Below are 27,645 nucleotides of genomic sequence, written 5' to 3'. Positions count from 1 at the left end.
AACCTCAATATTAATGACTGGAGCATTTCATAATGAGAGACAAAACTCTTTTATTGGGCTAACTATCAGAGTCAGGAAAAAAATACAAGCTTTTGGGAATACATATTTCAGGTCACGTTTTTTTCAGATCATGCATTTGTGGGTTGTGTCTATTTAAGGACACCAGTAGCGTGAATGTATAGTACAACACACAAGATATAGAGAAATGAGGCAGATTATATCTAATACGTATTTACAAAGCCATTGCTCATAAACTGCCCAGAAAATGAATGTTTCCTAAAGCCATTTTAAGCATGCTGAAATATGTTCCCTGACAAACACATCCTTTACAACCTCTTCCTAGTCAGAAACGGTTTTCAGTTTTAAAATAGCAGATACTGTTATTCTAAAGCTGTACAGGAGTGGTGTATCTTTTTGCATAAAGTGCTTGCTTAGGGAAAATAATGGAGGGTGGAAAATACATTATTTTTCTATTCCATCCACAACGACAATTAAAAACAACAATTAATTTTGTCGAGGTATAGAATGATGATTTTAATTACATTGCCAGAATAACATAAGAGGTTCACATGCAGCAACTACACCCTTGATTGGATGAGGATATTAGAGCGGGAAAGACAGAAATCCTCCCCTAGAGCAATATTCTCCACCTTGTTTATGTTGATGTACTTTACAAATAACCTCACTAACTCATTTCACTATCCTCCATGGTAGCAGGCTTTTGGAGCTAAAACCAAAATGTTTTTTTTTACCCCTTGTATGGAAGTGTTATTTCACACTATTTTTAAACACTAGCAGAAAATTATGAGCTGTGCACAGAGCAGCAGATTTTGCTGTTTGTTTTGTAACTTAAAATCAGTTATGAAGGTAACAAAAACAATTCTCAAAGAATGAAAAAGCTTTTCAACAGCATTTGTAAGAATTCTCAGGGATCAGGAAGTACAGAGCTTTTACTACCATTGCTATCACCCCGCAGCACACTTGGAAAACAGAACACCAAAAAGCACCTTTTTTTTATTAATTATGTTTGTACCTCTACCATCATTGAAATAACTTACCCTAAGGGAAAATAGAGGGAAACAACAAATTCTTTCCTGAAAAGTTCATAAAACAAACACAATCCATATATCTAAGCTTCTATTCCCATTCTACCTTCAGGGAGAGAGGAATATTACTGAAATGATTAATTTCATTTTACTGTCTAGTGCGTTTGAATAGGCTAGATAGGGAAAAGAATATCACTGAACTCTTGAAGCTAATGTATCTAATCCAGTGCTAGAAGACCTGGAAGCATACCCCGATACTGTAGAATATTAATATAATCAGATTTATATTAGACATTCCAAGTCAAAGAGGGCTATTTCACAGTCATGCAAATCCTAGCTTAAATGGCTTTGTTGAAACAAGTTTGCCCACGGTTGCTGACCTTTTTTTTTGTTTAACTGTGGTAAATACAGAGATCACTTTAATCCCTCTTGTTTTTATTCAGACACCTGCACATGTACATATTCATATAGATCTTTGGTACCCCATCACGCATCTTCCAGCATGTTTTTATTAAAAGTATTTGGGAAGATTTTTTTCTTACCGTCCTTCTTGTTTCTTCGTAGTACTTAATTAAAATACTTCCACAGAGATGCACAACATGGATCCGCTAACTAGTGTCACTCATTGTGCAAAAGGAGCCAGTGTGTGGGGTAGTGAGTTATCACAATCCCTCTTTTCATGGCAGCCCTTATTCTTGCTGCAATTCAACAGAACTGTTGAGGCATCAATTGGTGTGTGGTTTCTAAAAGCTTTTATAATTTATGTTTAAAATGCCAGCTTCAACCACAAAGCACAGCAGTCCCACAATCTACGATAAAAAATTTGGGGCTCAGTTTCCATTTACCTAAACTTCTTCAATAATACAAATGTGTCTACTGAAGACATCTGTTACAACTCAGTAACATCTAATTTTAATGGCAAATAATAGAGTTCAGCTCCATAAGATTAGAGGTTATGGGCTAGGCCTTCTAGCTGGCTTGGCACCCCTGTTGAAATGCACTGCCAACTTAATAAATACATTAGAAAATCCCAATGACTTGATGTTTCCCTCTTCCTAAGCCTCAAAATAAAGTAATTCCAGCTTCTTTTAATGCTTTGCTCCATTGCATTGTTGCTATGTGTCTATTTGATGGGACTGACAATAATTTTTTTTTTTCACTAAAAATACAGGCTAAACGAGAAGAAAAATAGAGTTAATTATATGGTAGAAACATGTGCTCTGCTGGAGAGGAGGTAGAATTGCAAAAAAAAAAAATCAGTGTTTTTCAGGCCAGATCTGCTTGTGCTCCTAGATTTAAAATGTTGCCTTTGTCAACTACAGGATTGAGACTCAGGTTTTCTCAGATTGTTCTACCAAATATAGTTTTCTATCATGTGTAAACCACAAAGTGCTACACTGCTGTGCTGCCATCCAGAGGGACCTGGACAGGCTGGAGAGTTGGGCAGAGAGGAACCTCATGAGGTTCAATAAGGACAAGTGCAGGGTCCTGCACCTGGGGAGGAATAACCCCAGGCAGCAGTACAGATTAGGGGTCGACCTGCTGGAAAGCAGCTCCACGGAGAGGGACCTGGGAGTCCTGGTTGACACCAAGTTAACCATGAGTGAGCAGTGTGCCCTCGTGGCCAAGAAGGCCAATGGGATCCTGGCCTGCATCAGGAGGAGTGTTGCCAGCAGGTCGAGGGAGGTGATTCTGCCCCTCTACTCAGCTCTGGTGAGGCCACACCTGGAGTACTGTGTTCAGTTCTGGGCACCCCAGTATAGGAAGGACGTGGAGCTTCTCGAGAGGGTCCAGAGAAGGGCAACCAGGATGATTAAGGGAATGGAACATCTCTCGTATGAAGAGAGGCTGAGTGAGCTGGGCCTGTTTTCTCTGGAGAAGAGACGGCTCAGAGGGGATCTGATTAATATGTATAAATTCAGGAAGGGAGAATGCAGGGAGGAAGGGGACAGGCTGTTTTCACTGGTGGCCAGCGACAGGACGAGGGGTAATGGCCACAAGCTGAAGCATAAGAAGTTCCGTCTCCAGGTGAGGAGCAACTTCTTTACTGTGAGGGTGACAGAGCAGTGGAACAGGCTGCCCRGGGAGGTTGTGGAGTCTCCTACTCTGGAGGTCTTCAAAACCCGCCTGGATGCCWCCCTGTGCCACATGCTCTAGGTGTGCCTGCTTGAGCAGGAAGGTTGGACTAGATGATCTGTAGAGGTCCCTTCCAACCTTAAATATTCTGTGAATCTGTGAAAGACAAATACCACATTATCACTGTAACAGTCAAACCTCCTGTGAGTTTTAACCTCTAAACCATATTTCTGCATTCCTTTTTAATCCAAAACTTGACTGAAATGTATTTATGGTTCTCTGGGTAATGCATACTTTAGTGGAATAATCAGTTTTTGAAATGCTTGTGAAAATCATGACTAGGAAAAGGATGCTGCCACTTCACCCAACCTTTAGCGAAAGCAACCCATCCAGCAAATCACTGAATAGAGCTACTCACTAGGACACGCATGAATAAAGCTGTAGAGCTGCAGTCTCACCAGAGATTGAAATGCTACTGAGTAAGTGTCTCTCTAAAGAACGCCTACAGAAACAGGGTAGATTGATCGTGATGGCACAATCTGTCCCTTTTGAAAGCTAACTATCTGAAAAATTATAAGCACGGGAAGAAAAATGATCTGGCACCTCACAGATTTGCTGCTGGTTTTGTAGAGGTCTAAATGGTCTTCGGGGATTTCCATGAGAGAGGAAAGCATAGGCTCAGTCACAGCTCTGCTTTTTCATTTTTTTTTCCCTCTTAGTTCTCCTGTCCATGAGGATATGTGTCCTTAGTCTTGAGAAGGGTGACAACCCCTCTCAGTGTAGCAGTTTGCACTGTTTCTCCTTTTCCAGGGACCAGAACTCACTGACTCCACACTTTACTGCCATAGATCAGCAGGCCTGACTTCAGTTCGTTACCTTAGCCCCACGGGCACTTTCAAACACAGTACCACTCTATGTTCAGAACATAGACTTACAGCAAAAGTCACTCAGGGGACCTCATTTAGATATATATCTACTGCTGGGGCAGTAAAGCCTTTTGCATGAAGTCAAGATAAGACCAAACAAATAGATTATTTGTCCTATTTTGGTTCAAGAATAAATGAATACATATCCGACAGGCATTTTTCATTGCTAAGTCCCTTGTGCTGCTGAACAAGGCCCAAATTGTGTGTACATCCTTCTTAGTGACTAGGACTTACCAGGCTGTACAGCCTAATTGTGAGAGGTGCACCAATAATCAATCTTACTCTCTTCCTTTGGCCCATTTATTGGTAACACAATAGCTAGGAATCTCAAGAAAACACATGCATCGCTTATAACATGGGTATAAGAGTGTTCAAGGATTCTGTGCGTCTGGAATAATATAGTCTTTAACTATTCTGCAAGCAAAGCATTTGCAGCAGTTGAGATACGTAGGCTGGTCCAACAGTCTATTTAAATGAAAAGAAAATCTTACTGCTTTCAAAGTACTTTAGAACAGATCTGTATTACTTATAAAAGAGTGGGCAAAGAGAGGAGAGGGTTCTGATTGTGTCAATTTTTCAATGTTGAAATATATATTATTGTTGGAAAGACAGCTGTTTGGAGAAACAGCTGTGCGAATCCCTTGCACTCGACATCATAGTGCTCAGCTTCTTCCAGACACTGGCTCTTTACATAAAAACAAAATTAGAAATCTCATTCAAGAATAAGGCTAGCTGGAACTGAATACATTATATAAATACATCCTTCACCCCAAAAATGAAGGAAATAAAATGGAACCTTTGTAACTAATTGACCGGAAGAACAAAGTGGTGCATTGACAGAAGAATGGTGAAAAAAATCACATTTTATCACTTTGATACTGAAAAACAAATAGTATTTTACAAGCACATTAAACTTGAAGCTCTTAAGGGATGGCAATCCACATGTAGTTTGCATACAATAGTTTTTTTCCAGGACAGTAAGATAAATAAAAGTACTATTTCTAGTTCCTTTCTATATACAGATAGTGTCTACAAAATAGATTAATCAAATTAGCCAGTAATATAACACCATGATAAGGAGATTGCAATCCAGGAATAGCGAGAGTACCCTGGAATAACATCAAAGACCATCTCCCCAGCTATCATCAGGCTTTTCTCAGCTATCACTCACAATTAGCTTTTTAATATAATATGGTCCTGGTTCTTTATCACTTCTGGTACAGTTATCTATAGCTATACAAATCAAGTGAAAATTGGGTGCTAGACATCTTTACTTCATTTTGGCAGTGCTTTATGAAATATTGTAGTGTTTGGAAGTGAGCAACCAGCTTCTGGAAAAAAAAAAAAAGTCAACTAAAAGGAGCTAAAAACACTGGACAAACCAACTGCATCTTCTACTCAGCTCTAAGTCATCTCATGGAATTATCTTGTCCCTCTCCAGTTCCAGCCTTTTGCTCCTCCCCATATTCTCCTCTTCATTAGTATGAAGGCTGGTCTCTAGCACCCATTACTCTATGTCAATGCTGCTGATCAGTTGTGTGACTAGAGGCTCAAGGGAGGTGTTATGGATGCGCAGCCTGTGGTGAAGAGACAGCAATACCAGCATTTCAGGGATTTCATGGAGAGAGTTTCAGGCTTGCAACTGAGACCATTTAATGCTTATTTTTGTGATGAGGAATCTTGTCCTCACCTTCCCTTGTGCTGGTTCTGCCACTCACCTAATCTCCAGTTAAGTTTTCATTAGCCATATAATATAATATTCAGATTTCTTTCCCCCCCTGTTTTTCCCTACATTCTTCCTATGAGCTGCTGGTTTTTAGCAGGAACTTATTTGAGAGGCACACCATGCTCAAGATGGTAGAAGTGCAGGAGTGGCAGAGGAGAGCTGCAAGAGAGGGAGGAGAAAATCCCTTTTGAGAGATGATAAGCAATTAAAAAGAGCCCAAACAATTTCATGAAGGCACATACTTCAGGGCATAGGGAAAGGTCTTCAGACTTAGTCCAACAGTCAGAAGGAGGGTAGATAAGACTTACCTGCTATTCACTTTTACAAGCAGATAGCTGGGGAAAAGAAGTAAAGAAAAATACAAGTGGGAGAAGCTCTGGTGCTCTCTCTATCCCTTTAACTGTAAGGCAGAAGAGCTGAAAATATTATTTACTCAATGGACTAGAGAATCTAATCCTCAACCCCCAGCAAGGAAGCCTGAGGGGACATTGTAATCACAATCACAGCTCATTCTCTCTTCTATTCAGGGGTTAAACCTCTACTCACTTGCTCTTCTTTAGGACACATTGCAAAGCAACAGGCTATCTGAAGGATTATTTTTGTTCACTGTGGCTTTTCTGAATAGACAAATATTAAGTAATCCTATAGGTCTTTATCTTCTCTCAGTGCTGTAGCAAGCACTGCTTTCACTTCTCTTTGTTGTTCTGGACACACCTGCAGAGCTTTCTAGGAAAAGATTTGTCATCAGCCAGCAAATCTTTTCTGTCCTCTCACAGCTCTATTTATGATATACTTATTAATTAATTATCAGAAAGATTAGAGGTCGTCTTTATAAAATAAATGACTTATAGCTCCAGCAAATCATGAGTTTGAGATTTATTGACAAAGGCTCTAAATTGTCAGTCATGGTATTGCACAAATAAATCAGACAGTTACTGCAAATTGATTAACCGATTCAAATTTTTTAGGAAAAATAATGTTGCTCCAACCTATTTTTCTCTCTTCTTGGAGAAAATGATTGCTCTGTACTCCAAGTGAATGATTATCTGTGAGTCCAAGGCCATAGTTATTGCTTTAAGTTGCTACACACACACACACATGCTTTGAGTGTTGTTCCACATAATTTGCTTTCACATGAGCACTGCTCCCTGTCTGAAAAGACTGAATGGTACAATAGTTGCCTGAGATGTGATGAATAATATTTCAATGATAAAATCAGCATTATATTTATATATAGAATAAACCTACAGTTAATATATGTCTTTTTTCAAGTGTCACAATTAAAAGAGGAGATCAAGGCTTATTTCCTATTCTGAATGAAAAACAATTAAGGCTCCCATTATACCTGATTCTGTAAACATATTAATAAAGAGGGTGGCGAGAAGAAGGGGAATTAATGGAATATGTCAATAACAAAAAAAAAAATGGCTGGAATTGAGGGCATTTGGTGCTGATAGTACCATGAATTCTCATTGTTAGTGAAAATAATTATAGAAGTACAAGAAATCAGGAATTAAAAATGGACTGATCATATTTAACTTATTCTCATTTTATCTGTACCATCTGTATGTCTCAAACACATTCCCCAGGGCCACAGCTAGTAGACACATTGGTTGAACTTACACTGTAAATTCAAATTATTCTCCTTTTGGAATCTTGTTCCTGTGACTATCCTTACTGCATGCCTGAGGGATTCCTTCTGGAGAGGAAGAGGTACATTGCTCTCACCAGCTAAAATCCAGGCATGACTCCATGGTTAGATTAGCTCAGGCACTGCTCAAATGGGTATTATAGATGTGTCTGAACCGGGTTTTGCTCCTGCTGCAGAGCACTGTCTTGCAATGCTACAGGTCTTGCGTGCTCACACATCTTTATGGCATGTTCTGCCATAAGCAGGACCTTAAGTATTATGCTATCAAAAAGCAAAAAGCAAAAAAAGAAGGCTGTCATCTCTGGTGTACTGTAATGAAATGCCAATTATTAAAGTACCTGAAAATAACTAAATCATCTCAGGACCAGAGCAGGCTACGCTGGGCTGGGAGGCTCAGGCTTCAAATTGTTTCAAATCAGGGAGTATGGGGAGGGAGGGAGGACTTCACAACTGCAAGGGTCTTCATGGCCACCGACAGAGGAATAGATCAGCTCCGCTTGGTACTGAGAATTTTACACTTACACAAAGCTGAAAAAAGAAAATCAATCTACTTTAAATCCCATCATGAAATTGAACATGGATATGTGAAAAGTATGGAACAGACAAGTTTTGTGCACAGAGTATACGGTGTGCCAAGAGAGTCTTCGGCTGAGATAGTACAAAAAATGTGGGATAATTCTACTTCTGCTACTGGGACAATACTCTGAATGAACAGACAGAGAGTTCTTCTGAACTCCTCCTATTCTCCCTTTTGTACAATGGAAAAGACATTGAGAATGATACCTAACTGCAGCCACTATTTTGTCTGTGACTAACCTAAGGCCCTGGGTCAGTCAGTGAGTGATGTTGGTGCATCTGCATTGGTGTCTGGATTCGACACTAACACCACAGATGCAGAACTTTCAGATGTGGAGGGACAGAGCTGAGGTCTTTAGCTGTGACTCAGTATCATTAATTTTCCTTCACTGGAAAAAAAAATCTGCAAGCCCAAATTTGCATTCAAGAGGACAGTTATAGAACTGTGAGACATTGTGACCTATCAGACAGCAGCTAACAAGTGTGTAAAGAGGTAATGGAGGTTTTCAAGCTGTTAAATTCATGACAGCATGACACCAGACTGGTGATAACACTTCACCTCTCTGCAGGTTTTTGACCGACAGCCTAATTCTAGCAGAAGCCTTATGTATTCCTTTATACTCCCACCTTCTCTCCCACATATACCCTCTGCCAACTTGATAACAAAACTAGTGCACTTGCCTGGGGTGAAATCCGGATCAGAAAGGTCTCCTCATGTAGGCCATGGTGGGGAGTCTTGGATGCTCCTTTGCTGTGGTCTTTTGCAGGATTCAGGCATAAGGACCTGAAGCAACTCCAGAGGATGCTCTGCCTTTCTGGCTGTCCCACATGGTGAGCCCAAGAAAATCAGTGTGTAAGCCAGAAAGTGTGACCAGCTCAGCAGGGTGCCCACACCCGACCATCTATGCAAAGTCTCGGTGGTAGAGACACATCTACTCTGCCGTTTCCAAAGGGAGATTATTGTCCTGGGTCTTCAACAAGGGCTTTATCATCTTCATTTTAATGTGTCATTGTTTACTGGTCAGTATGTGCGATATTGCAGGCATAAGTTTAATGGTTTGCTGATATTGCCACAGTTAATCATGCTGTCAGAAAAACTTTTGTCCCCTCAGGATACAGGGAAATATCAGTGTTCTCAGATCATTCTCTGGAGTTTCAAGGACAACGAAGGGGAGTATGTTGTCATTTCTGAGAGCAGGAAGAAAGGAGGCATCTCTTTAAAAGGGGGATGAAATACAGAAATTCAGCAATGCTAGATGACAAATCAGTTAAAGAACGGAAAGGAACTTCAATCAAGAGAGAGTTGTGTATAAAAAGAAGGAACCAAGGAGTTATCAGTTGATTGCTGGTGACTGACTGCAAATATGAAGAAGCATCTTCCACATGGATCTTAATACACCATAGAAGAGCTTCTCATGGTATTGCAGGAGCTCTCACTGGATTGTAAACCTGCAAATTACACCTACATGTTTGGTATGCACAGGAGGCCTTTGTGCTAATGTGCTGTACCCCTTCATCCTCAGCAATGTGTCCTGGGAAGAACTTCTGGGTTAGTTTCTTTGAAAGGAATCAACTTTTCACAAACGATGATAATACTGTGAACCAAGCTGGCACTTGGGAAGGGAGGATGATCTGTGCTTCATGTCAGAATGGTTCTAGAGGTACTACAAAGAAAATGCTAATGCAGCCCAGCCACTTCTGTTACACATACATAATGGCTAGCAGAATTGTTTATACTGTCATGAAGTAGCAGCTCTGGCAATGTAGACAGAAGATCTGATTAGCAAGTCTGATTCACACTGATCCCTCCTTAAAGTCTTATCCCCTTGCTTTTACAGTATCACAATGGCTTCTAAAATATCCACTTTGCCAACATGAATACGTTTGAAAAGAAGTTATTGTTAGGTTGCCTCTATGTTGGAGTTCGTAGTCTCTTGATAGGGGAATGGCCCCAGTAGCTAGCTATGGGTTGTCGGTCACAAAGCAGACCAGTGTGAGGATAAATGCTTATTGGCAAGGACTTAACTGGCACCTGGCAGTTCCTGAAAGAAGGAGCAAAAAGATAACTGAAATGTCACTTTTTCCCTTCTGAGTTTACACAAAAGCACAGTTCGAGCAAACAGGAGATTTGGGGCCAGAAAGTTGAAACAGATGATCACCTTATATTCAGAAAAAGAGCATACTGAGTGTTCTGTGTCACAAGTTCCTGCTCAGCCTTAGATACTCCTCTTGTTTTTTATCACTTTCAGAGATGGACCACAGAAGACTTGGTGTTAATTTCTATGTAAATACATTGATGAATGCCAACTATCAGACTTGCTTATTATGTAACAAGTCAAGACTGTTAAGGTAGAATCTAGAAATGCTACGTACTTGTTGACATACTTCAAAACAAAAAACCAAAGTAATAGGATTTTCTATTAAAAAGAATATACTAATGTGGCTAGGAGCTGATCTCATAAACACTAATAATGTCTATATTGATGGCCATAATGATGGCCAGTCAATATTTACTGGTCTTGAAAGATCAATATTAGGTGGTAATTCCATTTAGGAATTGCTTAGGTGATTGCTTCAGGTAGACCAACTCACATGGCTCTGATATGCTAGATCCTTACCTGGTACATATCATTTCTATCACATTGCCTCATAAAATATGTCGTTACTTGAAGATAAGGTGATACTTTTATGAGGGTCTCTATCCTGCAAATGTTTGCAAATACCAAGCAGTATCCTTAAAACTACTGAATTAAGTGAAGCAAGGCTGCTTATCAACAGCTGAAAGTCTCATCCTCCCTATAAGCAGGATTGGTTATTTGGGATATTTTTCTAACTGTATGCTGAATATCTTTTAAAAGTTTATCAAAAGTTTCACATTTTCTAAAATCATTTCTGAAATATTAAGAATCTGTATAAATATTTTAAAAATTTAACAAATTCAAATAAAAAAAAACTCTACAGGTTCCTCTATTTCTGCTGTGATATTCCCCGTGGGCATATTGATGCATATAAATTCTTTTTGTAGTATAAAATAGTATCTTTTAATGACAAAAGCTGTATTGTTATTCTTAACTCTTAGACCAATATTTGCTTTAGTTACTTCATAATGAAACCTTTTCTATAGAAATCAGCTGGAGAAAAATTCCCAGAGGAATTGTAACAAACAGAATCTGCTACCAAGCATGTTAATTTTAAAAGAGCCCAGTTATTTCTTCTGCTAAATCTGGTATGGTCCTTACAATACACTTTCAAGCAGCACCAAGCAGAGCTTTTGCTTTTCAAATATCTTTTTTTTCTTTCCTTTTTCCTGTTTTGCCCTGAGGTCTCTGAACTTGGTGAGTACTTGAAAGCTCTCAGAATCCTCACTACTTTCTTTCTCTTTTTTCCTGTCACTAGCCATCTTCTGGGTCGTCACTAAAATGTCAAACTGTTGTAAGCCTGCTGTAGGTGTGCCTCTGCCTCTTGGCAGTCAGATCCAAAGAGCCAAGAATACATGATTCCTATTGGACTCCCTTTAGGGGTGTCCAAACATCCTTCAGATGCCCCGTAATAGAACTAGTAGTATGTTGATACTTAAAAAGAGACTTCATTAACTTATGTCTCTGAACAGGTTAGCATTATATAAGTAGTAAGCAAAAACTTAATATACTAGATTGCTTATATTGCTCAAGCAACTCAAAACTTACTTTATCCATAAATTCTTCTAAAAAATCAGGCATGAAAGGGACATGTCTGGATGGGCATTTCAGAACTTAGAGGTATGAATTCTCTCTTATATAGTTTTGGGATTGAATTTTGATTGTTCGAATCAGGTATTTGCTTGTCCTAGTGACATAATACTGAATAGTCAAATAGTGACTTTGAAAAACATGTATTTATTGAAGTCAATAGAAAAATTTCCACCTGGTATATTTCATAATCACAAAGTAACAGAACAATTGGAATTGGAAGGGAACTCTGTCGATCATCTGGTCCAACACCACTGCTCAAAGCAGAGTCACATACAACAGGTTGCCCAAGACCCTGTCAATCATGTTTTGAATATCTCTGAGGCTGGAGACTCCACAGCCTCTCTGGGCAGCTTGTTCCACTGTTAAGTCAACATCACAGTGTGGTATTTTCTTGTGTTCAGGTGGGGTGTCCTGTGTTTCAGTTTGTGCCCTTGCATCTCTGAGAAGAGTCTGGCTTCATACGATTTAAAATCTCCTATGATGTATTTGCGTACATAGATAAGATTCCCCCTGTGCCTTCTCTTCTCCAAGTTGAACAGGCCCAGCCTCTCAGCCTTTCTGGGGAAAGGCTAAGAACTGCTCATAAGAAGCATAAGCATAAGAACTGCTTCAGTCACTCAATTATCTTTGTGTCCCACTGCTTGACCTGTTCCAATGTCTGTCCACGCCTATGGACTCCCCTAGGAGGATCAAAACTGGACCCAGCACTGCAGATATGTCTTCAGCAGGGTGGAATAGAAAGGAAGGATTCCCTCCTGGGAGAGACGGAGGAAATTATCATCTCTGTAAAGAAACAAATGATAAAACCAAGTTTCCAAAGGTACCCTTCATTTTGTTTCAAAACCACTAGGTAAGGACCCAAAATAGTCATGTTCCTTTGTCAAGCAAATATATACCCTATCATTTTAAAACAAGCTCCAGGACAAACTTAATTTATTCCACCACCACCCAAAAAGAGGCTGTCAGTTGAAAGAAAAATATTTTCCTTTCTTTTGTATTATGTGTTTTTAATACTGCATTAAGCTGTTAAAAAAAGATATCCTTCTCTTCTTGGTGGCATTGCCACCACTGAGTTAGTATGTAAATTACTGCAATCTGGTTAGCTCCTTGTGTCTCTTTTCTTAACAAAAGGGGTCTGTAAGTGCTAATCAAAATGTTGCAATTTACATATTAATGAAGTTTTCATAATGGTATTTGCTTCATATGCAATGTGCATGGTATGGAGACTTTCCACTCTTCTTTTGAGCAACCACTACATTTTGATTTCATGAGGCAGCTGAAACGCATTCAAAAACAAATTGTAAGTGCATCTTAATATATATTTTTCTATATGTCAATATATCTGTATGTCTCTGTTTTCACTGTGATACCCTCCAGTGTCTGAAGCTTGAACATTGTGTCTGTGGACTGTTATTATTAACAAACATTCCCTTTAACATATTTGTTGCAATCATTTTGCAGAACGCTAAGGGCACATTTTTCTGCTGAGCACAAATAAGTAGTTAATCGTTTGCCAGTTTAAAAAAAAATGGCTGAAAGAAAGAGAGAGAGAAAATTTTTTAAATATCTCAGACTACTTCTACAAAATTTTGAGAAAAAATTGTCCTACATGGATAAATATGACATTAAAAGGGACAAATAGGGAAACACATTCAGACTACATTTTCTATTTTGCTATTATTTTAAAACACGACAACCACACACAGTGTGCTCAATATTAGGAATTCAAAGGTTTTTAATTAAAAGATCTGTGACCATATCTGTCTGTGAATGTAGATAAGTAGACTTCCCTATATTGATTTCTGCTTTCAGTTGAATAGCCAAATGTGGGGAATATTATGTCTCTTAAAATCTTGATTTAAAGATAGGAAGTGTTAGGGAATTCATCACAATATGTGGTAAATAGCTCCAGTGGTAAATTGCCATATTCAAAATGAATTTCCAATAGGCTTTTGTCTAGCTTCCATTTATGTGATCTTGCTCAGCCCTTTCCAGTTAGACTGAAACATGCTCTGTTAAATTTTTGTTGATCACTAAAACACTGAGATGAGGTTAATTGCCTAACAATGTTTTAACCTTTCTTTTTATTCTTATTTGAACCTTTTCCAGTGTTCACATATGTGCTTAAGAGTGAGCTTTAAGCCTGAGCCCTGCAAAAGTATTTATTCCTATAAAAATTCCTTACCCTTAATCAGTCTCCCTGGTTTACTCTCTAAGCAACTTCACTGGCCTTTTTGGCCATAATGTTCCACAGGGAGCTTATTTTCAGTGAGATATCCAATATATTTTCTGATTTATTATCTCAGTAATGCATGTTTTTTGTTTGTTTGTTTTGTTTTGTTTCTTACTTTCTAGGCACCTCAACGTAAAAACAACTTTATCCTAGCCTCCTTCCCTGAATTATTTTTGCTGCTCCTTCCTGTGTCTGTTTTATGCCCGTGGTCATTGTGGCATAACTATGTCTGAACCATGTGGTGAGGTGGATTGAAGATATTTAACCAATTAAGATCAACCAGTCAATTCAGACCAACTTTTTTGTTAGGATGAGATTGAATATAGGATTTCTTCCATACGAAATGCAAAATATTTTGATGTTGGAACTCCTACAATGTATAGATGTCAATCTTGTAAAATATTTGAATATTATAGCATAAAAAATTAAACATGTGTCTGAGAAATATGACTTATAAGATGGTCATACATTTACCTCTATTTTAATAAAACAGTTGCAGCATAATTGATAGATATTCAAGTTACTTAACTGTCTTCCTCTTGACTATTTATGAGTTAGCAGTTTACCTGAGAACACCAAACCAGGAGCTTACTAGTTGTTCATCCCCTAACTTTCAGGAACCAGAAAAAATGAGGAATTAATACTTTCACAAAGAATTTCACTTTTTTTTTCTCCATTTACTCAGTTCTCACTAAGAAAGATGTAATTTAGGCCCTAATCCAAAGCCAACAGATTCAACATTAGCTAGGCTCTAATGGAAGATTTGCTTTGCGTGGAACATGTCTTTTATTGCTGAAAGAAATATCTAGTGATGAATATATCTGAAGCCTCTTAACAAATACTTGAAAAACAGATTGAGGACAAGTAGAAGTTATAGAACGATATTAAGAAAAAGGAAAATTTACACTGTATTTCAGGCAAACACTTGAGAATAAGATTGATTCAGCTATAGAGAATATTCCCAGAGGAGCTGATAAGTGTTTCACTGTTTGGAGTATTTAGAACTACCGCTAGAGAATAAACATCTTTTCTCTTTTTAGTTTAAAGTGTTTGAAACTGAAGTAATGTTCCTTTTTTTTAAAACCGACATGTGATCAATATTTCTAATTTAATGTAATACCTAGTTTTTCAAAAAATGATTTATTTCAGCAGCCATTGCAATCATATTCTCAATAAACGGCTCAGAATTAATCCAGAAAGGGCACAAAATAATCATTAAAATGTTTTACACCAAAATATACTCCATGTAAATGTATTTTTTAACCAGAAAACCCAGCCCGTACAGAAATGTATGGCACCTCCATTTAGAACAAAGTAAAACAAGGATTTAGAAAGCTTTCATGCTCTTTGCACCTGTCCAGTTCTTCTCAGTATTTTATTCCTTGAAGGGAGAAGCAGCAAAGAGCCGTCACTATATGATTTTTTATATGATAGTTGCATCTATATGACTTTCAGTCCAGTCCTGTTCAGTTTATTCGATAATGACCTGGATGAAGGGAGAGAGTGCCCCTCAGCAAGTTTGCTGATGATACCAAACTGGCAGGAGAAGCTGATAGCCCTGAGGGCTGTGCTGCCATGCAGAGGGACCTGGACAGACTGGACAACTGGGCAGTGAAAAACCATATGAAATTAAATAAGGGTAAGTGCAGGGTCCTGCACTTGAGGAGGAGTAACCCCAGACACCAGTACAGACTGGGGACAGCAGTGTGCCCTCGTGGCCAAGAAGGTCAACGGGATCCTGGGGTGCATTAAGAAGAGCGTCTCCAGCAGGTCGAGGGAGGTGATCGACCCCCTATACACAGCCCTGGTGAGGCCACATCTGGAGACTGTGTCCAGTTCTGGGCTCCCCAGTACAAGAGGGATGTGGAGCTCCTGGAGAGAGTCCAGCGCAGGGCTACGAGGATGATCAGAGGCCTGGAACATCTGCCCTGTGAGCAAAGGCTGAGGGAGCTGGGCCTGTTCAGCCTGGAGAAGGCTGAGGGGGGACCTGATCAGTGTCTATAAATCCCTCAAGAGAGGCAGTGAGGAGGAGGGGGCGGCCTGTTTTCAGTGGTGGCCAGCGATAGGACTAGAGGAAATGGCCACAAGCTGGGGCACCAAAAGTTCCACAGGAACTTAAGGAAACATTTCTTGACAGTGAGGGTGACAGAGCCCTGGAACAGGCTGCCCAGAGAGGTTGTGGACTCTCCTTCTCTGGAGATCTTTAAACCCTGCTTGGATGCAGGCCTGTGCCACATGCTCTATGTGACCCTGTGAGTACAGAGGAATTGGACTACATGATCTCCAAAGGTTCCTTCCAACCTTAAGGATTCTGTGATTCTATGATGCCAGTCATAATGATGTCTTGTAGTGTTGAGCAGAGAAAAGATGGAAAATTTCCCATATAACTATTCTTCTTGCTAAAATATTTTATGACCTATCCAGAGACAGACCTACGAACTTCTTATCAAAAACATTGACTGACTGAGAGCCACCTGGCACACCCCACTTACTGGGGAGGCCAAAAGAATGAGCTCTGAGAAGGCTTTAATTGAAGCATAGGAAGTGAAAAAGACATACTTTAAGTGTGCTCACAAGCATTCAAAACAAGACTTGCAAGTTGGCCGTCTTGATCTAACTGAATGCCAGAGTCTAAAACAAGAGAAATAAAATGATGAGTATACTCCACATATATTGCATGGAGTGTCTGATACTAGATAAGGAAGGTTTGAAACCTTTTCTCCACAAAATGAGGGAATTTTGCTGTAGTATTGCATCATTTCTGTGAGGAATTCTGACAAAACATTAAATCAGAACTCATCCTCATTTTATGGTCAATTTATATATCAGCTTATATAAAGTTGCCTCTACAAAACTACTTTCATCAAATGGCTAAAGATTATGTTTTATTGAGGTCAATATTCTATCACATGTGGAGACAAACTTATACCACAAGATGAAGAAAGGAGAGGGAATTCTGCACCATTGGAACCTAAGGTAACAGATATATTACAAAAACAAAGTAGTTCTTTGGAACAGGAATTTTGTGTGGTTTTTGTGGTGTATGATATCAATCTGGTGTTTTATATCGTTATTTGGGTATATAACAACTGATATACTTCTGGTCCATTCCACAATAACCCTCTCCCAAGCAGCTCCCATATACAATTCAGGAATTAGGTCCTTCCAGAACCATTATCTGTTTGCACACATTAAGTGTTGGTGTGAGGAATAAAGCATGTTGCAAGTGGTGATGCATATTATTCTCTGACACCTAGCCTCTTTGCCCAAAAAGCCTTTCTTGTTTGCTCTCAGTTTACTAGTGTAGGTGTAATTGCAATATTAAGAATTAGAAGGGGGATGAATATACTGATTTATTTTCCTAAACCTCAGCTAACTCATTTATTTATTTATTTATGACCTCTTATTTATTTATTTATTTATTTATTTATTTATTTATTTATTTATTTATTTATTTATAGTCTTTGTGCTTCCTTCCGAGCAAATCAATGTGCTTTTTCCTACCTGTGTTCTAGCTTTGAAGCTGACATTCATTGTTCATACATTTGGTGGCTTTTGACAGAATACATCCTAGCTGTAACAATGGCTTACAGAAATGCTACAAAAGAAAGCATTATCCTTCTCAAGTAGGAAATTTACTCTGATTTCACAACAATAGTGGAAGTATTAATCTCAAAACTGAAAAGTTCTATTTTGAGGTGAATCAATAACCTTTCTCAATTGCTATTTATTCCAGTAGGGATAGCACATATTCAAGATCCTGGAAAACATGACAAATTCTCATTTTGGTATGAGTGACAGGGAAACCTCAAATATGCCGTGGTATAGTTTACCTGGAAAAAATAAAACAAAATACAAAGAGTGTTTCAGAGACAATTCTCAATCAAGCATTCCTAGAGAGATCAAAATCATGTATTCATCCTGTCTCTCTTATTTCTCTTCCCAGATCAAATGTCCCAGCAGAATTCTTTGTACAGATGCTTAAAAAGGTATTACTGACAGAATGATATCGAGCATGGCAAAACTGCCTTGCAGATTTTCTATTTTTGTGCGGATCTGTACTGTGTTCTGCCTCTCAGAAAACTCCAGCAGAGTTCCTTCTATAACATCAGTTACCTATCAGATTTGATCTGCTTAGAACAGATTTAGCAAAGAAGTGGAAGCAGAGCAGCCAAAGGTTTAAAAGCATTCCCTGGGAAATATACTCTACAGGACATTCGCATGAAATTACAAGGGAGGAAGGAAATGGGAGAGAAGTGTGTTCCTAGGAAGGTGTTGCAACTGTGAGATGCCTGGATGAGGTATGAGAGGAAACAATACAGAACAGCTAGCCAGATAAATAAAGAACAGCTAGCCAGCTGTTACCCAAGAAAGGACCAAATAATTCAAGCGTTCCATTTGTATTATAAAGATTAAAAGGTGCTTGGTAAAGAAGTGGCAGAGAGGGCAGAGAAAAGAATAATAGTGAGCTACAGTGGGGAATCTGAATCTGGGGGAGCCTGGCTGATAAAAGCAAAGGCCCTGGAGAAGAGCTAAAGAATCTTGCCAATCTGAGGGATTGCAGGATATTGCATTACACAGAGCCGCTTCTGTAAAGGGCTGCATGGGAAGATAGCATAAACCTGGACCACCAGTACCAATGAGTTTTATTGCCATGAAAACTTTTTTACCTACTACATTTGAAAACATATCTAAATGTCAAATATAACCCTGTATGTTTAAAGTTTCAAATAAAAGTATTTCTCATTCCCTTTAACACAAAAAAAAAAAAAATTAAATAAGTACTACGGCATCAGAATAAGTCCTAGACTACTCTCAGTTTTTTTGCTAATGGTGAAAGGCAATATCACACTTAAATACAATTAAGTTTGGAGTCCAGCTAGAAGCCTTTTCTGCACTGTAATTTCATTTCCTTTCAGAGAAAGGTGCTTTTAGTAACAACATTCCAACAATGGCCAAGGACACGTGGAAGAAAATATGTCATTTTCTCACACTTAGATACAAAGAGCAGATGCCATTGTTCTAGAGTGACTAGATACCATATATACACAGAGATGAATGGCAATGATAGGCTACTAATAGCCAATACTCCTGGCAAATCAGCAGACCTACTCATATTTTCACACTTTTAAAATCAACATATCTTGTTTAAGAGTAAGAATGAAATACGATACAAAATTTCAGTGGAGAAAATGGTATACTCAGGATTTATGATAATAAGTCAATGAAAGACAACCTACCTGGATCATTGAATGAACAGGTTCACTTCAAAGCATTTGTCAAGTGTCCCATTTCATCGAGGAAATACAGCTTTTTTGACTTAACTCTACATTTCAAATGTATGAACAAGCAGACAAGTGGTTTGGGTCCATAAGTCTGGAGATCAGTTACTGGTCAAAAAAATCCCTTTCTCTTCTTTTTCTAACACTTCACAAGTAAACAACAACAACAAAACCCACCCTATTACAAGTCACCTCACATCAACTGTTACAGAAATTTCTTGCTTTTCTCTGGTATTTGTGTTGAAAACAATTGCCAAGGTGTCCAGACTGTTGAATTGCAGGGAAGGTAAGATTTAACCTTGGCAGAAGGCCATGTGATTGACATTTCCATTGCCAGAGTTTGTCTAAGTCATTTAAAGAGCCAACTGGATTTCATTTTGCCTTATCTGTAGGTTATCATTCTTACGAGAATCGTCTCATTCTGGCCCGATCTTGATTTAAGGCTTTAAAACTCAGCTGGTCTCAAACTGGTTTTGCAAGGTCACAAACACTGCAGCTTTGTTCCATAATGCAGAATTAGAAGATTAAGTGCCAGTCCTTTCAAGGTCCTAGCAACAGTTAGATGTGCCTCACAGTCTCATTCCCAATTAGGGCAATTTTTAAGGCTGTCAGCAGCTCACAATTTTATCTCCCATCCAATATTTCTTCCACGTGCACAATCTTGACAAAATTTGCTTTCCTACAATTTGCAGACAGCTTTGAGAGCCTCCTTTTATGCTATATTTAAATATGTATAAATTCTGAGTTTTCTTTCAATCAAATAAAATTTTCCCCTGAAAAAAGGAAGCCATATGCAATGCCATTTATCGGAAAAGAAAGAAAGCTCAGAAAGCTCTAATTTTTGAGAATAATAGCAACTACCTAGTCTTTTAAAGCAGCCTAGTTTATTCCTGTCATCTTAGCCACTGCTAATTTTTATTGTTAAACGTCTCCTCCTTAAATTCTTCAACTAAGTAATTGCTAAGTAAAAATGCTCCTTAAAACCAAAATAAAACAAAACAAAACAAAACCAACCAAACAAAAATGCTTGGGACAATGTTTCATTTATAACATTGTAGAACCCTGAAAGAACAAGATAACTCTGTATATAATCTAGCATAGCAAGAGGATTCCTTTTGACCAAAGCAGCCGACAAGTTAACAAGAGTTTTATTTTAGCAGGGGCTGCCAGACAGCACTGTGATTACTGCTACATATTATTTGCATAGTACTAGTATTAACAATAGAAAGTTACAAATCCTTCCTCACAGAGTTTTGGTCCCAGATCAACCACACATTTGAGCAAATGTATGGCTTCAAGTAAACCTACCAAACTCAAAACACAGCTCACATGCTTCAAGTTAAACAATGTATTTAACAACTTTTCTGGGTTAGGACCTTAAAAACTTTCAATCTCTTTTTGCAAAACAGGCTTAGCAATGTTCAGCTATGAAAAGCTTTATCTAATGAAGAGCACAAAAGCTTCATTTATATTTTTCCTTCAGCCTTTTCCAGCAAGAATATTTTCCATTAGTTAGAAAATTGCTTCCTCCTGAGAAGTGCCCCACAAACATACACGTCAGGGATTGCTGCTGGATCATAAATATAACCATTCACAATATAACCACACAGGGACAGTTGTGTTATTTATTATATATCACGAAGAACATCTTCTTCCCATCATTTTGAATTATCCACGCTTTCTACTTTCAGCAGGGCACTAGCTTTGTTTGAAAAGGTCATGAAATCAAATATGGTGAACTATCTGAAGTCTGGCCAGTAGCTTGTACACAAAACAATAGCATTTCAATTGCAACATCCCTATGGAGACGCTCATCTTTTCCAGTGCCATTATATGCAGTTAGAAATTCAAGGACCATTAAACAATATAATCCCTTTTTGCCACTTGTGTCTTGAATTTCCTATTACTCTTAGTTTTTATTCTTCCTTTCTTCCTTCTTATGCACACAGCAATGCACTTTAGCCTTCTTCAGATGGCCTCAGAAACTGCAGGGAGGAGGGGAAACCAAAGCCATATTTGCTATTATGAAGTTTCCTGAAGAGATGAGTGTTGCAAACTTCTTGCATGGTAATAAAAAATAGTAATTTCAGTGTTACAAAAATGTGTCGGGTGACACTTTCATGTCTTGGGGCCAGTGTCATACCAGGGTCTGAATCCGCTGTAAACCATTTCTTAAAATTTTCCTTGTTTACAGATAGGCTGCTAGTATGAAATTGTGAGACAGTGCTAAGCATTAAGTCTTGCCAGTCACATCAAACAGATATGGAAAATGCTACCAAAATTTGAAGATGCAATTAAGTGGAGACAACCTGTTGGCATTACAGGGGAATACAACTAGTTCAATACTGGAAGTGTTTTCAGACACTTCAAGGATATTCTGCACTTGATTAGGTAGTTAAGATCAAGTCCCTTTTTTGTTCAGTGCATATCCATCAATAGTTCACACATAACTTACTTAAATACAACTACTTACAGAGTTTAATAAAAGGCTTAACTGACACTAGGAATAAACTGAGAAAGTGAGATGCAGTGACAAACTAGGTCATGAAGCATTTGTAAGGCAGCTGTTCATCATCATTAAAAGCCCTTTTTTATCTTCAGTGAAACATAAGCTAAAGAAAGAAGACCTTAAGGTATGTAAGTAGCTGGAGAAAGTAGAAACAGCACTAAGGATGTGGGGCAGAGAAAGCAAATAGAGTGGTGAGCCACTTGGGTAAACTGCTACTCAACATAGTTCTCTGCACCAAGCCAGCCTCCAGCCCCACAGATTGCTCTTGCTAGTGTCACAGGCTGACACATTACCCAGCATTTCCAGAACTGCTTTAATATTTTGCCTGAATGGTCCTGACACGTTACTTTCTCACTTATATACCCCATAATGAGAAACACTCATAATTAAAGAAAAAGCGAATATAATATGAGGTTGAATGCACAAATGCTAAAATAATAACTTGGCAGCAGTGTGTCATTTTCTTTTCCAGCTATTACAATGGATAGATGAATTTACCTTCTAACCAAAGTAATAATCTTGCAACAGTCCCTGAGATGTCTATTGCCAGATAATCAAGAAGATTTCACAGTTCCCAAAGGAAGAGAAATGGGTCATAATGATGGCAACCCCCAAAATCTTCCACAGCTCTGGATTATTTTGACATATTTGTTTGGACACTTCCGTTCAGCTGGTTTCAGTCTGTAAGTACATTCCTTCACAAGCAAATTTTGGTATTTTCTAGAAACTATTTGAAAATGTGAACTCAAAAGACAAAAAACAGATATGTATTCAGTGAAAATTAACTGATCCACAAGGTACAGTCCCACTTGCAAAAGTGATGTGTAATATGTCAGAGCCAGAAGCGTGAAGTATCGGATGCCATGAGGGGTCAAGTTGTAACAGTACAGAGGTCCAGCTCACCCTGTCTCTCCAGCACAGCCAAAATAGTGCAATTACCAACCTTCATTTCAGGAGTAGTGGATGAATTAGTGGAAATAGGTTCAGTCTCCAGATGAAAAATATAAGATTAACTTAGTGTCCTTCACCAAAAAAAACTCTGTTATGAAATTAATCATTGTCAATGGTAAAAGCACTATAAAATACATTAACAAACAAATTGATGTCAGTTCTTTGCATACTAGATGCAGAAAATATCACACAGTAAAAAGGGAAAAAAACTTCACAACTGAATTAAGCCATACTTACGCTGAGTCATAGCATATCCTAAGCCATATAGACTCTCCTAAATTTATGTGACTTGTCTCTAAAGAAGTTAAGTACCACAGCACACTCCATCAATGACCCTACACATTTTTGCTAATATTTTTCCATAATTGATGTCAAAGACCTATCTCAGACTAATGACATTATGTTTGCAACATTCTAGTGCTCTCATCAAGGAACTTAAAAAGTCATTTCCCAAAGACTTCATCTGCTTCTCTCTTCATTTTATTGAACTCTCATAATTATGCATTGTCTGGCATATTGTCTGCCTAATTACATGGCTATGTAATACCATCCTCTTTTCTAGAAATGCTAGAATGCTAGAAATTTTCCTTTATATTCATGTCTACAGTCATGAGGACCATGGCCCTAAATCATGTAGGAATGTAAACTTGTTCTTAACTTCAGGTGGAGGAGTGGTCTTTTTGAAAGTGGTGGAAACAGTTATAATTTCAGTTCAGACATGTGCTTTGTAATCAGGGTCCAGATTTTTCCTTGGACTTTATGACAGAACCTGTGGTGGATGAACAGATGGACAGATTTGTGGATGGAAGGAAGGAAAGGAGACTTGCTTGTTGCCTGGGCTTATAGACTGGATTCTACACAGGTGCAGAACATGAGGTCTGTCCACTCACAAGCATGTCCTTTCTTCCTCAGATGTCTCAAGCCATTCCACATTTTACAGGTTCCTACAACATTCCTATCTCCTCCTCCTAATGATTTCAGGTAGGTGGAACCTATGCTGCTGCTGGCTTCAGTATGACTGTGAGATGTGGAAAATTTTGTAAAATAAGAGTCACAGACATGTAATTTAATAACCCTTTAACCCCCTGCCTTTTTTTTTTTTTAATATCTCCCCCTACATAAGACCGGATTTTGTCACTCTTGTCAGAACAGGAAGGAAAAGGCAAGGTGCTGTCATTCAAAAATCCCTTTAATTCCATCCATGCTACCAATTCGATTTGCACCAGACTTAGCACATCTCTCTCTCTGCTTCCCTGTCTGTAAAATGGAACTCACTTCATATCAGGCAGTCAAGAGCTCTGTGTTAAATACAGTGTAAGTGTTGATAATTTGTTTCATTACAAAACACAATCTTTGCCCTGAGCAGCCTGCCATCTCCCACCTACTCCTGAAAGCTGTAGTTTTATTAGACTTTTTCAGTTCCCAAATCTCCCTTTTACATAGATTGCTTTCCAATTCTATTCTTCATTTACTGTAAATACAGCAGGAGAATCCTTTGCTAGTTGAAATACCCTTTACAATTCAGTGTTCAGTACTGCTAATTACTTTCTTGACTTTTTATGCTTATTTTGAGAGATTTCCCTATTCACCCTTCACTCCATTTTGTATATATTTTTAAAGAAGCCTTCTGTTTATAATTATTTTTACATTGATGCTTAAACAAACTTACATCTGTTGCCTCTTCTCCCTGTAGATTGAACCAAGATGGATTTTAATTGCATCACCAACTGTTTCTAAAATGCTTCCTAGAGTCTCTGCTAGATTCCCTCTGCATAATAAAATCTTGACCAATAAAGTACTAACAAAAACCTGTTAGGACATTTCATATTTCCTCAAAGTCAGTTTTCACGCAGTCTAGAATGTTCACTTTGTTTCCACCAGCCCCTAAGTATATTTTGAGCTAATGATATTGTAATGTCCTGGGTGTTTCTCTGCTTCAGTCCTATTAATCATACTTGGTATATTTTCTAGGACTTGGTCCAAAATAGCCTCTAACCATCTGAATGCTTCAATAAGCCATGGAAGAAAGCAATCCTGAAATACCTCTCAAAATGTGTTCCTCCTCTTCATTTTTGTATTGAGTCGCATCCAAATCAACATCTGAGTAATTAAAACTCTGCCAGGATCAAATATCCTGCCTTGTTGTAGGATTCTCCAATGTATAAAAACATTTGCTGATTCTGTGTTATTTTGTTTTAACTACCCTAGAGATGTAAACTCTCTCTGTAGCATCCTAGAATCAACTTACCATTTTATGGCTCTAATTTCTATACAGATTTCTGTGTCAGCCATAATATTTCTTCTCACAAATCAACATTCTGCCTAACCAGCTCTCTTACCCACTGTTTTAATTTACTTAACCCTTTGGCAGACTCTTTGTTCTTCCTATTCCTATTCCTCTGTGTTATTCCTAAGAGACTTCTATATAAAACTATAAAAATATATGTATATTGTTTTAAAAAATACAAATATGTAAGGAGGGTACAAAACATATATAGGCTGAGAAAAATATTGGCAAGATGCTTACACACACAAGAAAAGAACTCAAATCACTTCTTCAAAACCTAACCACACTAAATTTCACCTAGCATTCTTAGTGGAGAAAGAGGGTTTTTGTAGTCACAGACTCTCCCTTGCTGTCAGCAGAAATGCCATTGGAAGAGGTGGAGAGTGCTTTATCCTTTCAAGTGGAAAATGGGCCTTGATAGAGCAGAGAGACAGATCAGAAAACAGGCGGATTAGATTTTTGATCCCAGAATCTTTGAAAAAAAAAGGGAGGTGCAGCTTTCAAGGCAGAAGCAATGCAGCACCTAGGGAATAAAAGGCAAGGAGAGACAGTGGCAGGAAAAGGACTCCAGTCACCAAATTCAGGAAGGACCTAGTGACTGTCTCAGGGAGCTCAGCATGGGACCATCTTAGGGGTGGAACCACAGGGGAGTTACCTGGATAGACAGGATGAAAAACATGCACAAAATCAAACGTCTTTGTGCAGGATTCAACAGAAAATAAGGCAATCAAATTTCAGAGGTCATTGGGGAAAAATTAGCTGGAAATACGAACTTGGTGATCCCTGAGTATAATGAGGATTTTTATCTGTATTAAACCCTTTCCTTTTTTTTTCCTTCATCTATCATCAAAAACGAGAGAAAATTCCCATTCATTTTTAGAGATAAGAACCAAATGCTAAATTTCTAAAATATATTCAGCTGGTATCTCCTGTGTTATGCTCATTTCAAGAATCACAACAAATTGCAGCAGCTTCATCCTCCTAATTCCTTTTGACTCACTAACTGACCTTCTCATTATCTCTCCTAAAATTTGTTCTGCAATAAAAAATCATTTTCCAATTAGCTTTACGTTATTCTTAAACAGTTATCCAAAAGAAAATCAGTTATCTCTATTCTATCAGAACTTCTGCAGTGCTCATGTTATCTGATGCCATGACTTCCTTCCTTCCTTCTGTTTCATACATTCCCTTTCTCTCACCTGTCTACAAATGCCAAGAAAACCTTCAAACATTTGGATGATGAAATTTGTAGCACCACTCTTCTAAATAGTGTCTTCTCTAAATGCTGTGACAGGCAAGGATTTGGAAACAATGCTCTGTAGGAGTTCTAAATTTCAGGATGATCATCCAAATCATCATCCAGATATCTCAAAGAGATAGCATCACATTAGCTTTTAAAATTATACATTTTCTACATGAAAGGAAACCTTAGAAATACATGAGGGAAATCTTAACACTGAGAATACACTGCCTGGGTATTCCTGTGGAGGAAATGATGAATATTTGGGTTACTGCTGTATTTCTCTCTCAGGGCTTAAGCAAGAGTAAAGCATATATGTGATCAGATTTGGCATTGTGGCCCTTGAAGAAAGAGCTTTCGTCCAAACTGCATTCTCCTGTGTTCTCCAGATATCTTGTGCCGAGCTACAAAGGATACAGCTGAGCTACCTAGCTGAGCCCCTCACCCTTGGAGATGCCAAAGCAGCACTACCACAAGGGGAGTAGACCTAGAAATCTGTCCTCTTGCTCCATTGAGCCATCACAGGGCATCACAGGGCCCCAGCAAAACCCATCTGGTATCTCTACACTGCCTTGAACTCTTCTTTAAATATAGCACAGGCACCACAGTTTAGCTGGAGAGACAACCCTATATTTCCCTGGTCCAGAGCTTGATCATCCACCCGTGTTGTGCCACTTCTCCATGATAATTTTTCACTTCATTTTGATATTAAAAACAAACTTTTGATTTTTGTCTTAAACGTATTTTCCATGAAGCTTAATTTACTTCTTTCAGAAAATGAATAAATAAACAGCAAATTAAAATTGGCCTTTAGCCCATCCAAGTTAAATTAAAGATATTGCTCAGATGGTTAGGGAAATCCTAAGTGGTGAGGAAGAAGTGTTAGGTCTCCTTCACTTTAACATTGCCCCTTACTCATTGCTGATTGTGTGTGGTCTTGACCATGGAGCTCTCAGTCTGCAAATCTCCTGCAAAGAGCTTCAAGTTATTCTTCTACATATGAAGGCAAATTATCCACTTCAGGTCAATGAATGCTTATAATGACACATTTTTACCATCCTTGAAGCTATCAACTGCTTATTGACTTTAATTCAATCTACACACTGAGGTAAATGATATGGGAGATGGGGGTGCTTAGCTGGTTTTAAAATCATTAACATAGCTGTGCAATTATTTAAATGATAATATTCAGGCTACCCAGCATATTGATTTAAATATATATTTTCATTTGTAAGTGCAATCTTTATTTTTTTTCCTCTTAAAAAAGAATGTTTACTTCATGTAATTTTCTGGAGATTTGTGAACTTTGTTTTAAACTAACAGTACTTCTCCCTTCCATTCTCATGTGTTTTTTTTTTTCCTAGAGAATGAAAAGAAAAACAAAAGTCACTCTGATTAAACATTAATTTGT

The sequence above is a fragment of the Nothoprocta perdicaria genome, unplaced genomic scaffold (assembly GCF_003342845.1).
Source record: "Nothoprocta perdicaria isolate Ctin4 unplaced genomic scaffold, notPer1 scaffold_78, whole genome shotgun sequence".
NCBI lineage: Eukaryota > Metazoa > Chordata > Aves > Tinamiformes > Tinamidae > Nothoprocta > Nothoprocta perdicaria.
Note: the sequence above shows the minus strand (reverse complement) of the source record.